Source organism: Rattus norvegicus, chromosome 8 (assembly GCF_036323735.1).
Source record: "Rattus norvegicus strain BN/NHsdMcwi chromosome 8, GRCr8, whole genome shotgun sequence".
Lineage (NCBI taxonomy): Eukaryota > Metazoa > Chordata > Mammalia > Rodentia > Muridae > Rattus > Rattus norvegicus.
In genome coordinates, this window is record NC_086026.1 from 122947685 (window position 1) to 122963061 (window position 15377).

The window sequence follows — 15377 nt, forward strand, 5'->3', positions numbered from 1 at the left end:
CCCAGCTCCGAAAAAAAGAACCAAAAAAATAAATAAATAAATAAATAAAGAAGAAGAAGAAGACTGGACTTCTCAGAGCTTATGTCTGATATGATGTTATCCCTGGGACTTTGGGCCTGGTATGGCCAGACCTTCTAATCTTTCAAGGAAACCTGGAAATGTAGATTATGTCATCCTCTGATTGTATGTTGACAACTATAGAAATTAAATTACACTTGAGACACCAGTGGGCTAACATGTCATGGGCCAAATCAATAACTCCTTGGGCCACATCTACTTATAACATTTGATGTAGCTAGAATACCACTGCGATTATTCAGAGACTAAGAGAGTCACACCTGCAGGTGTGGCTGTAAACTCAGAGTGACGTAAACCTAGGGAGCCTCCCTGTAGAAGAAACAGCAGGACCTGGGGACAGACCAAATGTACCAGAAAACTAACCAAATAGGAAGAGGAGGAGGAGGAGGAGGAAGAAGAGGAGGAAGAGGAAGAGGAAGAGGAAGAGGAAGAGAAGGAAGAAGAAGAAGAAGAAGAAGAAGAAGAAGAAGAAGAAGAAGAAGAAGAAGAAGAAGAAGAAGAAGAAGAAGAAGAAGAAAACAAACTAGGGGCTGGAGAGATGGCTCAGCGGTTAAGAGCACTGGCTGCTCTTCCAGAGGTCCTGAGTTCAGTTCCCAGCAACCACATGGTGGCTCACAACCATCTGTAATGGGATCTGATGCCCTCTTCTGGTGTATCATGTCTTAAGACAGCGACAGCGTACTCACACAAAACAAATAAGTAAATCTTTAAAAAAAAGAAAAGAGGGGCTGGGGATTTAGCTCAGTGGTAGAGCGCTTACCTAGGAAGCGCAAGGCCCTGGGTTCAGTCCCCAGTTCCGAAAAAAAGAACCAATAAAAAAAGAAAAGAAAAGAAAAGAAACCTTAAAGACATAGCCGAAAGGTACCAAGAGCACACGCTCTCTACACACAGGAAAATAAGAAAGAAATTTGGGGTAAATAACGGCAGCAGTCTTCTGCCCCAAGTTGGGCATCCATGGGGCCTCGGGTGCTGTCAGACAGTTCAGACTCCTGAAAGGACAAATTCGGGTGAAGATATCCCAGCAGCCCCTGGTGCATAAGCCAATTTCTGACATGCGGCTACCAACTTTTACTGATTACTTATTTTGCAACTTTATCTTTTTATCACTTTATAACCAAGCATCTTGCTTGGTTGCACAACTTAACCCCAAGACACGGAGCTCATGACATACCATGCCAGGAAACTTAAGTGAGAAAGATAAAGAGTTTTTGACACAGCAGAACTTCCCACACTTTTAGCTGAAGAGTGGGCGAGGGGCCTGGCTTTGTCTATTTTAAATCATTTATTTATGTTTGAAGACACACACGCCACTACTCAGTGGGCAGCTTGTGGGAATTGGTCCTTTCCTTCTGCCCTGTGGGTTCTAGGGCTCAAACTGAAGTTTTCAGGCTTATCGACAAGTGGATACATCACTAAACCATTTCCTCCTGTCTTAGGGTTCACTCCTGTGAACAGACACCATGACCGAGGCAACTCTTAAAAGGACAACATTTAATTGGGGCTGGCTTACAGGTTCAGAGGTTCAGTCCATTATCATCAAGGGGGAAGCATGGCAGCATCCAGGCAGGCATGGTGCAGGAGGAGCTGAGAGTTCCACATCTTCATCTGAAAGCAAACAGGAGAAGACTGACTTCCAGGCAGCTAGGATGAGGGTCTTAAGGCCCACAGCTACAGTGACACACCCACACCAACAAGGCTACGCCTACTGCAACAAGGCCACACCTCCTAACGTGCCCCTCCAAGGGGTCAAGCATTCAAATCACCATACCTGCCCTATGCATGTTTGTTGTGAGCCACTCATTCTATAGCTAGGGCTGGCCTTAAACTTGCAATCCCCCTGCTCCATCCTTCCAAGGTGTGAATCACCATGGCTGGTTTATTTTTGCATGTACCTTTTAATTTTACATTGTGTATGTGTGTGTGTTTGTATGTGCACACGCATATATCTATGTGTGGAGTTCAGAAGTTGACAGCTGATGTCCTTTTTTTATTTTTTAAGACTTATTTGTTTATTATATATATGTACACTGTAGCTGTCTTCAGACACACCAGAAGAGGACGTCGGATTCCATTACAGATGGTTGTGAGCCACCATGTGGTTGCTGGGAATTGAACTCAGGATCTCTGGAAGAGCAGTCAGTGCTCTCAACCACTAAGCCATCTCTCCAGCACAGGCATCTGGTGTCTTTTTTTTTTCTTTTCTTTTCTTTTTTTCAGAGCTGGGGACCAAACCCAGGGCCTTGCACTTGCTAGGCAAGCACCCTACCACTAAGCTAAATCCCCAACCCCGACATCTGATGTCTTAATCAATCACTTACCACCTCCTTTTTGTTGTGGGGTCTTTTGAACCTTAAGCTCACTGATTTGGGAAGATTGACCGCCCAAAAAGCCCTGAGGTCCTCTCTTGTCTTCCCTGAAACCTAGGATTATAAGAGCACTGCTGTACCCAGATTTTTATCGTTTTATAGCATGATTTCTGAGAATTCAAATATAGGAAGTTTTCATGCTTGCTTGTGTGACAAGCACCTTACTGACTTTCAATTCTGATATGAGTTCCTGTGTATTCTGGCAGAGACTGAAGCAAAACGATTGTCATAAGCTCAATGCCAACCTGGGCTACAGAGCAAGATTTTTTTTTTTTTTCTTTTTTTCCTGGCTGGGGACCGAACCCAGGGCCTTGCGCTTGCTTGGCAAGCGCTCTACCACTGAGCTAAATCCCCAACCCCTCAGAGCAAGATTTAAAACACACACACACACACACACACACACACACACACACACACACTCAAAAGAACTGTATGCCTCTAACACACACATATATGCATATACATACACACACACATACGGAGCTGGAGGGATGGCTCAGCATTTAAGAGCACTGGCTGCTCTTCCAAAGGACCCCGGTTCAATTCCCTAAATCCCAGAGTCCTCGTGGTGGCTCACAACTGTCCAGAGCTCCAGTTCCAGGGGCTCAACCCACTCTTCTAGCCTCATCAAATACTAGGCACCCATGTGTTATACAGACATATATTATAAAACAAAACAAAATAAAAAACCCAGGGAATCATGTAGTCCAGGTTGTCCTCAATCTTCTGAATGCAGGCAGGCAAAAACATACATAAAAAATAAATCTAAAAATAAATATGGAATACTTCATGAATTTTTATGTTGTCCTTCCCCAGGGACCGTGCTCATCACTGTGGTGGTTTCAATTTTAGCATGTGCACTGCCAAGTAAACACTGTTGTACATTAAAAAGGAAAAAAAAGATTTATTTTGCTTTTTTGTTTATGTGCATGTATGCACGCATGTGATGTTACCCTGTTCTGTTTTGGTTTCTGTTTTTTAAATGTGTTTACACTTCAAACCACAATCTGTCTTCTCCTGGCAAGCCTTTTCAGCAAAGGTCAGAGAAACAAGCATTTTAGGTCCATGGCTCCTGAGTCTCTGCTGGAGCTGCTGTTCTCCTTCAGTGATCAGGAAGCTAGAGGCCTGGGGAGGGCTCTGCTATGTGCACGTTAGCCAGGGAACACTGACATTTCAGTCTTAAACATTAGGGGTGAGGAACGGCTCAGTGTGTAAAGTGCTTATCTTGCAAGCTTGAGGACCAACTCCCCAGCACCCATGTAAACATGCCAGGGTTACTGACACCAGTTCATAGTCCCAGTGCTGAAGAGGCAGGGACAGAAGGATACCTGGGGCCTGAGGGGCAGCCAGGCTAGCCCAGGCTAGCCTAATCAGTGAGCTCCAAGCCACTGAGAGGCTCCATTGCAAACAGGGTTGTTGGTGTTCCTCAGGATGACACTGAAAGCTGTCTTCTGGCTTCCACATGCACACATGCTCACATGCCCACGCACCATACCACACATACAACAACACACAAGAGTACACACACACATGCGTACATACATGCATAGTAAGGAACTGGATCTCTGGCTTGTGCATCAATGACCATAAGAAAATATAAAAAGTATGCTTAACTAGAAGGCCATTCAAAAACAGACGGCAGAATGGATCTGGTCCTCTGCCCGAATTTCGCCAACCCTGCTCTAAATATTCAGCCTCAATTACTGAGTTCAAATCCCAGCAACCACATGGTGGGTCACAACCATCTGTAATGGGATCCAATGCCCTCTTCTGGTGTGTCTGAAGACAGCTGCAGTGTACTTACATATGATAAATAAATAAGTCTTTTTAAAAAAAGAAGAGGAAAGGGGAAGAAAGAAAGGAATAGTCTCTCACATTTCAAATGTAATGATCAAGTCAATAAAACACAAATTTTTTTTTCTGAGACAGGGTTTATCGAGGAAAAATGTTAAGGCCTAGGTAACTGTTACCTGGCTAGCCTGCCATTTTGTGCTATTACAAATATTATAAGGAGATGTTCTCATATGTCTCTGCTGTTACTAGAAAATTTTCTAATGCCAAAATTGTCTGTTTTGTGTCCCTGGAAACCTATCCTACAGCAGTCAGTGTAACTGCTTTGTATAGTTACCCACAATAAGCTTGGGCCTGAACCAACCACCCAGGGGCACTCCCTGTACCTATGTATGAGCTTTTATGGTATTTGCTTTTATAAGTTGCCCCTGGGATGGATCTCGACATAAGAGAGACACCTGCACCAATAGAAGAAACTATTTGGAATAAGCCTTCCATTTTAAGTAGGAGTCAAGTAAAGTTAAATTCCCAAGACCTCCCTGGGAACTGACATCCTACTTAGCAGAAGACATATACATGGGTAACTGACATCCTGGTTGGCAAGTTAGGACACAAATGTTAGACAAGTCCTAACCTGGTTGACAAGTTAAGACATGAATTTGTTAGACAAGGCAAGTCCCCTGCCGTAGTTGAACACCCCAACCAATGGAAACGGGATAAGTGTACAACAAAGACACATTCCTTATCCCTAAACCCTGATTGGTAAAATAACTTGGCACAGATATTTGTCAATCTCAGGCTTAAATATCCCTATAGGATCTCAACTCAGGGTCACAGTTTGAGCTCACAAGCCTGGAAGGTGGCCCTAATCAATCAGACTCGGGGTGTGGCATTCAGTAAGTCATTCCTGTTTGACTGAGATCGGTGTCTGAGTGGTTTGTGTGGTAATTCCCAGAATCACTATGGATACCATCAAGATTGATAAAGATTAGATTTGAACAGAAGAGATCTCCTGAATAAGGAGAGATGATAGTTCCTCAGACAGCTTGACATGAAAAGTGAAATTAAAAACTAATAATATTTTTGAATCATAATTTGCTAATGGCAAACTTGCCTTGCTGTCATGAAATAAAAGATGGGTTTTCGGGGCTGGAGAGATGGCTCAGTGGTTAAGAGCACTGACTGCTCTTCCTAGAGGTCCTGAGTTCAATTCCCAGCAACCACATGGTGGCTCACAACCATCTGAAATGGGGATCTGAAACCTCTTCTGGTGTGTCTAAAGACAGCTACAGTGTACTCTATATATATATTAAATAAATCTTTAAAAAAAAAAGATGGGTTTTCTTAAACCATGCGTCTTATTTCTACATTAGAACGTTAGATTGTAGATTGCCACGTGACCCATGCCATCTTGAACATCGACTTTTGAGTTTTCTTCTTAAATAAAAAGAATATGTTTGTTGTTTTGTGTGAAAAGCACAGTTAAGATATTTAAAGTGTTTTAAGTAAATTCAAAGGGTTACTACAGTTCCAACTTGCTTTCTAAATCTCTTAAGAATTTGGAACTAAGATAAAATATTTGAACAGGTAGCTCACACCTTTAATCCCAGCAGAGACACGTAGATCTCTATAAACTGTTGTTTTCTAAACTCTAGAGTTACACTGGACTAGGTATTGGTGGTCCTTAATCCCACCATCCAGGAACAAAATTCAGATATGGATCTTAATTGGTATGTTTGATCACTAGAGAAATCACGTACCATATTTACAGATTATTATAGAAACTCTCTACAGGGTTACTAGAAAAGCAGCTAAATTCCAATGTGACCAGGAACAGAGAGCAGCTTTTGTGACTACAAGTAAGCTCATCTCTGTCATGCAACCCTAACCAATATCGAACCAGATGATACCCTAATTATGAATATCACATTTCTTGGTGATTTGGCAACTGGGACATGTCTTCATAAAGCAAAAAGGAGCCCACCAACATTTGCCCGTTGACTTCTATTGCAAATGCTTTCCACATATGGAAAATAAATATTCTCTCTTTGAGAAACAGATCTGGACATTTTACAAGGAACGGAGAACCTAAATTCAGTCCCTGCCAGCCACTCTATGGTCATAAGGGTGGCTCTTACAATGATGAATTAGTCCATTGGATGGCAGAATCCTTCACAGGCTTAGCTATGGAAGGGAAGGTATTACAGTGGACCTGGTACCTATGTGAACTCCTTCATGACCAGGATGTGGTGGCGAAACAGTACGTGCCTCCCTCACTGAGGAATTATCTCAGTTGCCTACAATCCTCAAACATAAACTGCTCACCCCTTCCTGCCAAGAGGCACCTATTAAACAATGGTGACTAAGAGAATGGTCACGGCGTTCGTGGTTTACTGAGGGTTCATCAACCACTGACGGAATCAAAACCAATGGAAAGTGGCATCTATAGACGGGAATGGAATGGCCAATCCTGAGGAAGGACCCACAAGGTCAGCACAGCACTCTTGGCTATAAGACAAACAACTAAGAAGCAAAAGGAAAATGGCTGTGTTCTCCAACTCCTGCTGCCTGTGCAATGGTATAGCAGGTGTGTGGTCCTCGAAATAGAAACCCAATAACTGGCAGATGAGTGGCAAAGATGGCTGGTCCTGGGGAGGGGGGCATGAATGGAAATGGTAAAACTCAGCAAACTTAGCAAAAATATCAAAGTTTAGTTTGCAAGACAGACAAAATGTCCAAAATTAATGAAGTAGGGGACAAATGTACATCATGTTTAATTAAGGCTAGAATGTTAAAATTTACCAGGGATCAAATTGATAGGATGATAGGTTACACATTCAAGAAACTTGAAAGTTTACCCCAAACACTAAGAAATAAGGGGAGATAGAGAACCAAATTAGACCAGGATGACCCTATGAGAGTGACTATTATAAGGAACCTATAGTCAGTCAGTGGTTCACATCTTTAATCCTAGCACTTGGGAGGCAGAGGCAGGCAAATAGAATTACAGTGATTTGAATTTAAAAACCACTTGCAAAAGGCAGGTTGAAATTCATAGTGAATGTCCTTTGTGATCTAAAAATAAATATACATTTTAACCTTGAATTTACATATAAAGAGAAAGGGGGACTATAGACATATTTATATGGCATGTTTTAGTTTCAAATGTTCAAAAGAACCTTTTAAATTTCAATTGAAAGATAATACTTTTACTGTTACCAAAAAAAAAAAAAAAAGAAAATTTCGCCCTAGGAAAGACATAACCTGCCAAAAAGGAAACTCCCCCAGAGTTAGGGTTGGGGCAGGGTTTTGCTTTTGTCTTTCTGGGAGAAGTATCCATCTAAGGAACCCAGAGACCCCTGGACAAGTGAAACATCTAAAGAAAAAGAACAGATAAGCAAGAGAAAATGGGCCAAGAAAAAGAGTAAACTGGCCAAGTGGTATTGTCCACCTCCAGCTTGTCTCTGTTGCCCTGTACAGACACAAATGGCAACTGGTCTTTATTAAAATTCAGTTAAAATTAAAGCTGACTTTGGGGTTAGAGCATGGCGCTCTCCTTCTCACATAGGCTTCTTCCCCCTTCTTCCCCCCCCCGCCCCCCCCTTCCCGGAGCTGAGGACGGAACCCAGGGCCTTGCACTTGCTAGGCAAGTGCTCTACCACTGAGCTAAATCCCCAACCCCTCACTCTACCACTGAGCTAAATCCCCAACCCCTCACTCTACCACTGAGCTAAATCCCCAACCCCTCACTCTACCACTGAGCTAAATCCCCAACCCCTCACTCTACCACTGAGCTAAATCCCCAACCCCTCACACAGGCTTCTTAAAGGAAAATCCAACATCTCCGTCTCATATCAAAAGAGCCACCTGGTGTGGGACAAGGGAAACAAAAAATAAGGGAGAAAGGACCATTCTATTGCCACTAATCTCAGTCTTTTGGGTTTCATTTGACTCTTTAACTTTTCTTAAGGTATAATCACGACATTCATCAGATTATTATGAATATTTAAATTTTCTTTCATGTTATTAGTAGTCATACAGAATACTGGCTGATTCTGGAAATAGGCTTCATCTAGGTTCCAGTACATGTTTCCAGGTTTGTGTCTGAAGCAGGTAACTAGGAAAACAGTTTGTGTACCTCAGATGTACTTAATAGATTGGGGTCCTCAAACCTTTCTGGATCTGCTGAATATGCCATTTAAAATGTTTAAGTTTTCTACCATCCCTAATAACCTTTGAGGTCTCTGAGAAGATGATGGGACCCAGCAAGGATGAGTCCACGTGGATTGTGGCAACGCTAACCACTGAGCAGGACGCTCCAGGCTTCTGTCACCAGGTTCTGCACACGGAGGACATCTTTGGGTTGACTGCTGGGTTCTACCTAGTCAGGATTGCCACTAAGCTTGCAAACACCACCCAAAGAGCAGCTTCGGGCTAGAAACTGCTCAGGACATTAAAACTGCTTTTCAAAGATAATTGTAATTAAGTTGCCAAACACAGCCAAGCCGCACACCGTGGAAAGCCCGGCAGAAACAGCTTCGTCATTGTAAACGGTTTTGCTGCGTTAGAATTAAAACCTTTCTTTCTTATTTACATAAAACAGGGATAATGTTGCAGGATGTTTGACCACACTGCGAACCCCGAGACCGTGTTCATTGGAAAAACCTGTTTTTAGTTGTGGTGTAGCTCAGTCCTAGCACACTTTAATGCCAGCATCTGGCTCCAGAGTCTTTATCCGTGTTAGCTTCCATGCGGTTCCATTAGGCTCCGCCCAGTGACCTAGCTTACATCATCACCTGCTGCCTCTGACCCTTCTCCAGGCCCCCAGTAAACCCCCTTTATACCAGATCTGTTACAAGGCAGAGTTACTCAGGGACATACCTCGGCATGCCCCCCCCGCACCCCCTTGACCCATTATATTTCATAACAATTGGTAAAACGGAAGCTTTAGATTTTGTGAGGAAAAAAAGATAAGTAAAACCAGTAGGGTATTCCACACACATGTGCAATAAAGAAAATGACTGTCCCAAGGTGACCTTTGGGACATCACAAACTACCTAAGGGGTAGTGTATGTGAGACTCATAACTTCATGTGACTATAGCAGAATCATGGAATGATGCATGCTGGGTTAACATAACATATAACCTAGAGACACCGATCATCTCTCAGTCAAAGAGAAGTCCCCTTCTTCCGGTTCAGGGACCACTCTCCCTTCACTTTTGTGACTAAGCCTGAGGGCTTAAGCAAGCAAGCGGCTCTACACAGATGCCCCCAAATGGCTGGCAGACTAAATTGCAGCCAGTTCACAGATAGGTGTCATGTGGATCAATACTGTAAGGAAGCCAGGAAGCAGTCACATGTCCAGCCTGGTCTAATAGTAAGAGCCTATCTAAACAGGAAACACGAGAGTTGGAGAAGGGCACTGGATCTGGATTGATTCCCAGAGCACTGGATCTGAATCGATTCCCAGCACCCACATGGCGGCTTACGCTATTTCCAACTCCAGTTCCAGTGGACCCAGTGCCCTCTGCTGGCCCCCAAGGGCACTGCACACCACGGTACACAGACATACATGCACCTAAACACATAAGATAAGAATAAAATTAGGGGAAAAAAAGATGAAAGGGGGTGTGTGTTTTATAAAAATAGAGAAGGAATGTGTTTGGTGGAGGCGCTGTAAGGTGTGAGGGAAGGGTGTGCCTCTGCGGGCCCATGCTAAGGCATCCCTTCCACCTGAGGGACCAGCCACACATCCGTAGGTTATAGAGTAGAGTTTATTCAGGGAGTGGGGAGGGGAGGTGAGAGGGTAGTAGAGACAGAGAAAGGCAGGGAGAGAGAGCAAAGGAGTAGAGCACGGTCTTTAGCACGTGAAGGGTGGGGGAGGGGAACGGGAAAATAGGGGAAGTAGGGGAACCAGGAAATAAGGGAAGTAGGAGAGCAAGAACACAAGAGAGCTAAGAGGAGCCAAGCCAACCCCTTTTATAGTGAGTCAGGCGACCTGACTGTTGCCAGGTAACTGAGGGGCGGAGCCTAGACAAAATGCTAACAGAAAAATGAATTCAGTGGGCTTTGCCTAGACTTATAGTGGAACCTAATCTTTACTGGATAAGGCTTTATCTTTACTAGATAAGAAAGGCTTGGGCTGGAGAGATGGTTCATCAGTTAAGATCACCGACTGCTCTTCCAGAGATCCTGAGTTCAATTCCCAGCAGCCACATGGTGGCTCACGACCATCTGTAATGAGATCTGATGCCCTCTTCTGGTGTGTGTGAAGACAGCTGCATTGTACTTGCATGTATTGGATAGATGAGTCTTCGGCAGCTCTGAAAAACTTGGACCAGGAAGCAAATCCAGTTCGTAAAGCTTAAAAGCAATCAGAGTGGGGCCAGAGACCTGCTAGGGTCACTCCCAAACAAATGCGGCCAGATTCGTATGAAGCCGATTCCAGGGTCAACAGTGGCTCCACACTGAATTTCAGATTTATTGGCCCTCCTTCTAATGATATACAGAATGCTGGAACTTCAGTCAGTATTGGAGCAAGGTGTACCTTAACTCACAGTACCCACAAAGCACCAGCAGTGGAGGGATGTGGGGGGGAGGACGATACAGATGGTGAAAGCCATGCTTGTCCTAGGGCTGGTCCCTTAGCACCATCTCTCCCTGTACGGTGGATGCAATCCTTCATTACAAGAAACAGGGTCAGGGTGAGTCTCCTGCTGACCATACCCTGCATCCCACCATTACCGAATTTTACCCAATCCTGTGCAGCTCAGGAAATGAGAGCCTGTGAGGAGAGAGCATTCATATCTAGACCAAAGCCCTTGAAAATGTCAGTGTGGTGAACAGAGAGGCCGGCCAGCCACGGCAATGCGGAGCATGGTGAATGGAGAGGGAGAGGCCAGGCAGGCAGCCCATGATGAATGGCTACAGACAGCAGGGAGCTACATAAGGCGGTGGGTGCCCCACCAGAGCCACCTTACCTAGCACTGCCCTTTTGACAGAATCAATGCAGTGGGATCTCTTCATATTGTCTTGGACCTTGCTAGTATATTCTTTTAGAAATCCTTTCATCTACTGAATCCCAAGAACACTCCATACTGGCTTGAACAAAGACAGGGCCTCAGGAGTCTACCCTTAGTTTTAAAAAACAGTCTAGAAAGACATCTAAAAGAAAATAGTTAAAGTTAACAATCAGCCAGCCCAGACGGCACACTCTTTAATCTCAGCACTCGGGAGGCAGGCGGATCTCTGTGAGTTCCAGGCCAACCTGGTGTACATAGTGAGTTTCAGGCCAGCCAGGACTACACAGTGAGACCCTATCTCAAACAAACAAACAAACAAACAAACAGAAGAACAGACAAAGGAGAGTTAAAAATCAGCCAGGCGGTGGCCAGAGAGATGGGTTAGTGGATATATATATATATATATATATATATATATATATAATTTTATATATAAACATATATATAATTTTATATATAAACATATATATAATTTTATATATAAACATATATATATATATATATATATATAAAATTAAAAACAGAGCCAGTAAGATGGTTCATTGGGTAAAGTTCTTGCCAACATACTGACAACCTGGGTTTGATCTCTGTGACCTACACAGTAGAAGAAGAGGACACATTACTCTAAGTTGTCGTCTGACCTTTGAATGTGTGCTTTGGCATGTATGGAACCACACACACACACACACACACACACACACTCAACACACACACAGAGACACGTGCGTGTGCAAATGCAACCATTTTTTCTGTGAGGAAAGGGGGTTGGAGCGACAGCTCAGCAGTTGAAAGTTCTGGCTGCTCTCCCGGAAGACCAAGGTTCTAGTCCCAGGAACTCCATGGAGGTTCTGTAACTCCAGTTCCAGGGGATCTGACACCTTCTCCTGGCCTCTGCAGGCACCAGGCACACACAGACATGCATGCAGGCAAAACACCCATACACATAAAGTAAAATAATTTTTTTTTTTTTTGGTTCTTTTTTTCGGAGCTGGGGACCGAACCCAGGGCCTTGCGTAAAATAATTTTTTTAAAGTAAGAAAGACACTCCCAGAAGCCACAGGGATATAAGGTGAGAACGCCAGTTACGAGGGAGGAGTACTTGGCTGGCTAAGAAGGTCCCTGAGAACCTATAGTAAATGCTATTACCGTTGTTGATGGCTGCACACCAGAACTGGAATGACAAATTGTTATTGCCAGAACACGATACCCTCTGGTTACAGGGCACAGAGACATCAGGGCTGGAGGCTTTCTTCCTGATGGCGGGTGAAGTGGCTATTCCTGGTTGTCAACTTGAATGTATCTGGAATGAACTATAGTCCAGAATTGAAGGGCTCACCTGTGATCCAGATCTTGAGGCTGGAAAACAGTTTCTGACCTGGATCTTAGCATGGAGATCTTGAGGCACAGTGGCCATGAAAACCGTAGGCCACGCCTAAGATAGTACACGCCTTTAATCCCCAGGAGACTAAGGCAAGGAGATCTCTGAGTTCAAGGTCAGTCTGAGATAAAGTAAGTCCCAGATCCAGACACATCTTTAATCTGGGCCACACCTTCTGCTGGAGGCCTGCACAAGGACTTTGGGAGAAGGAAGATTCACTGTTCTCCACTTGCATTTACTCGCCAGCACGTCTGTCGGAGCCTACTTCTACAGAAGACCAGCTGAAACAGCCAGCCTCGTGGGACTTCCCATCCACAGCTGACCACTGTTGGGGAGTTGGACTACAGACTAAGTCATCACATTAAATTCCCTCAAAATAGACATCCCATAAATTCTGTGACTCTGGAGAACCCTGACTAATACAGCTGGGATAAATAATACCACAGCACTGCACAAGCTGCTAAGAATTGTTGCTGTCAGCCCTGTTCCCCTCTGGATCCACATATCCCATTAGCAAATGTGGTGGCTATTCCTGGTTGTCAACTTGACTGTATCTGGAATGAACTATGATCCAGAATTGGAAGGCTCACCCGCAATCCTGATCTTGAGGCTGGGAGATACAAATTTCTGATACCTGGATCTTGGTATGGAGATCTTGAGGCAAAGTGGCTATAAATCCCCCAGGAGCTAAAGGCAAGGAGATCTCTAAGTTCAAGATTAGCCTGGGACAAAGCAAGCCCCAGATCCTGGCATGGTGGTATATACCTTTAATCTGGAACACACCTTCTGCTGGAGACTTACGTAAGGACATTGGAAGAAGTCAGTCAGAGTCTCTCTCTTTTGCCTGCCTGCCTTGTGGGACTGGGCCACCGCTAGATCCCTGGACTACAGACTGTAAGTAATTCCCTTACTATATAGAGACTACCCATAAGATCTGTGACTCTAGAGAACCCTGACTAAGACACCAACATGTGGGCAATAGTCATTCTAGGTTGACATGACATTCTAGGTAGGCATGACAGTTATGGGTACAACCAACTACTTTCTGATTCGACGTAAGCGATGTAAGGCCCACTCCAGAAGTGGAAATTCATGTTTGGTACTGTACATCAGGGCAAAGTCCCGTGGCTGGCTAGTTTTCAGCTGAGGTCCAGGTTAACTCTTTTCTGGTGTGTGGGTGGAGGTTACTGTGGCGACGAATGACCGTGGGAATAGGGAGCTGACGTTTGGGCATAGTGTCCCAGTGCGCAGAACGGAGTCATACTTACATCCCCCCATCAAACATGGCCGATGAGGTGGTAGAAAGACGAAAGACGTTGGGGGAAGGAGTGGAACATTCTGGTGTCACTATTTCCTTTTCGAACGTTTGAAAGACATGGTCACCATCAGGAAGCGGAAGTCGTTGTTGAGGGGACCACACAGTACCTGAGTCTGGCAGCCATAGAACAAAACAAAGCAGCCAGGTAGGTGTAATGGTGACGGTCACATGTCAATGAAAGGGTCACCAGATTGAGAGTGGGCTTGTAGAATGCTGACACTGTAGGAAGTAGAAGGTTGACCTGGGGGGTCAGGACTCAGCGACACGGTCCTTCTCTATGTGTGGGTGGCACTTGCTCCAGGGCAGCTGCTTTTCAGTCACCCAGTAATTAACCCCAGGACACTCAAACCTTGCCAAGCTGGACTTGGATAGAACCTTTTCTTTTCATGGGACAACAGGCTTTCACAGCAACGGCTTTTTTTTTTTTTTTTGGTTCTTTTTTTTCGGAGCTGGGGATCGAACCCAGGGCCTTGCGCTTCCTAGGCAAGCGCTCTACCACTGAGCTAAATCCCCAACCCCAACACAGCAACGGCTTTAATCCTCTGCACCATCTCCCTGGCCCCGAGAAAAACTCATTCTCTCACATTATATCTTGAAGACTGTATTCAACTACTGAAATAGGGTTTGACACCATTGCAGTAGGAGAGAGAGATCTGTCTGGGCCCTAAGCAGAGTATACAATTATGAGCATGTGGACAGTGGTGGGGGGGAGCTCGGGGGCGGGAGAAGTAATGTGTGGAAAATTACTAAGAGACACGATGCCTACAGATGTCTACCTAGAGCGACATGTAGCCCAGGCTACCCTCTTTTTTGTGGCAATCCTCCTGCTTCAGCCTCTGGAGCCTTAATGATTACAAGTGTAAGTTGCCACACGGTGGCCTAGACCACCAAGGACAGAACTAAACGTCATGGACAAAGCAGAGACCCAGGTGAGAAAAAGACAGGAGATCATTTAGAATCTGGTGATAAAATCTGGTGAGGGAGTTAGTCTGGCCGTAACATAATTTAACGACACACACTTTCTATTCATCAAAACAGACTGAGAGTGGACTAGGATGGTCAGAGATGCATAATAAAGGCCCTGTTTTACAGAACTAAGACAGCCACCCAGCCTGTTCCACTCGAGATCCTGCTTTTTACTTAGGATATGTATTTGTATATTATGTCGTGTATATATGTTCCTGTGTGTGTGCACGCGTGTGTGTGTGTGTGTGTGTGTGTTCTGTCCTGTCCTGTCCTGTCCGGTTAGTCAAGGATAAACAGTGAGAAGCAGTCTCAGAAAAACAGAAAAGAAAGGGGTATGGCCCAATGGTAGAGTATTCGCCTAGATTAATGAGGACCTGAGACTCACACGGAGCACGGCAAAGATAAGTGAAATAAATAAATACAACGAGACAATGTCTAAAATAAATAAATATTGTTA

The 15377-nt window shown here is 44.4% G+C and overlaps 1 non-coding gene across 1 annotated transcript; it reads right to left on the reverse strand.

The window, feature by feature from the left end:
- Positions 1-3215: 3215 nt before the first annotated feature.
- Positions 3216-3319, reverse strand: LOC120094423 (U6 spliceosomal RNA). The gene has a single exon (XR_005488741.1). It is a non-coding gene; the product is annotated as a U6 spliceosomal RNA (small nuclear RNA).
- Between the last annotated feature and the right edge of the window lie 12058 nt (positions 3320-15377).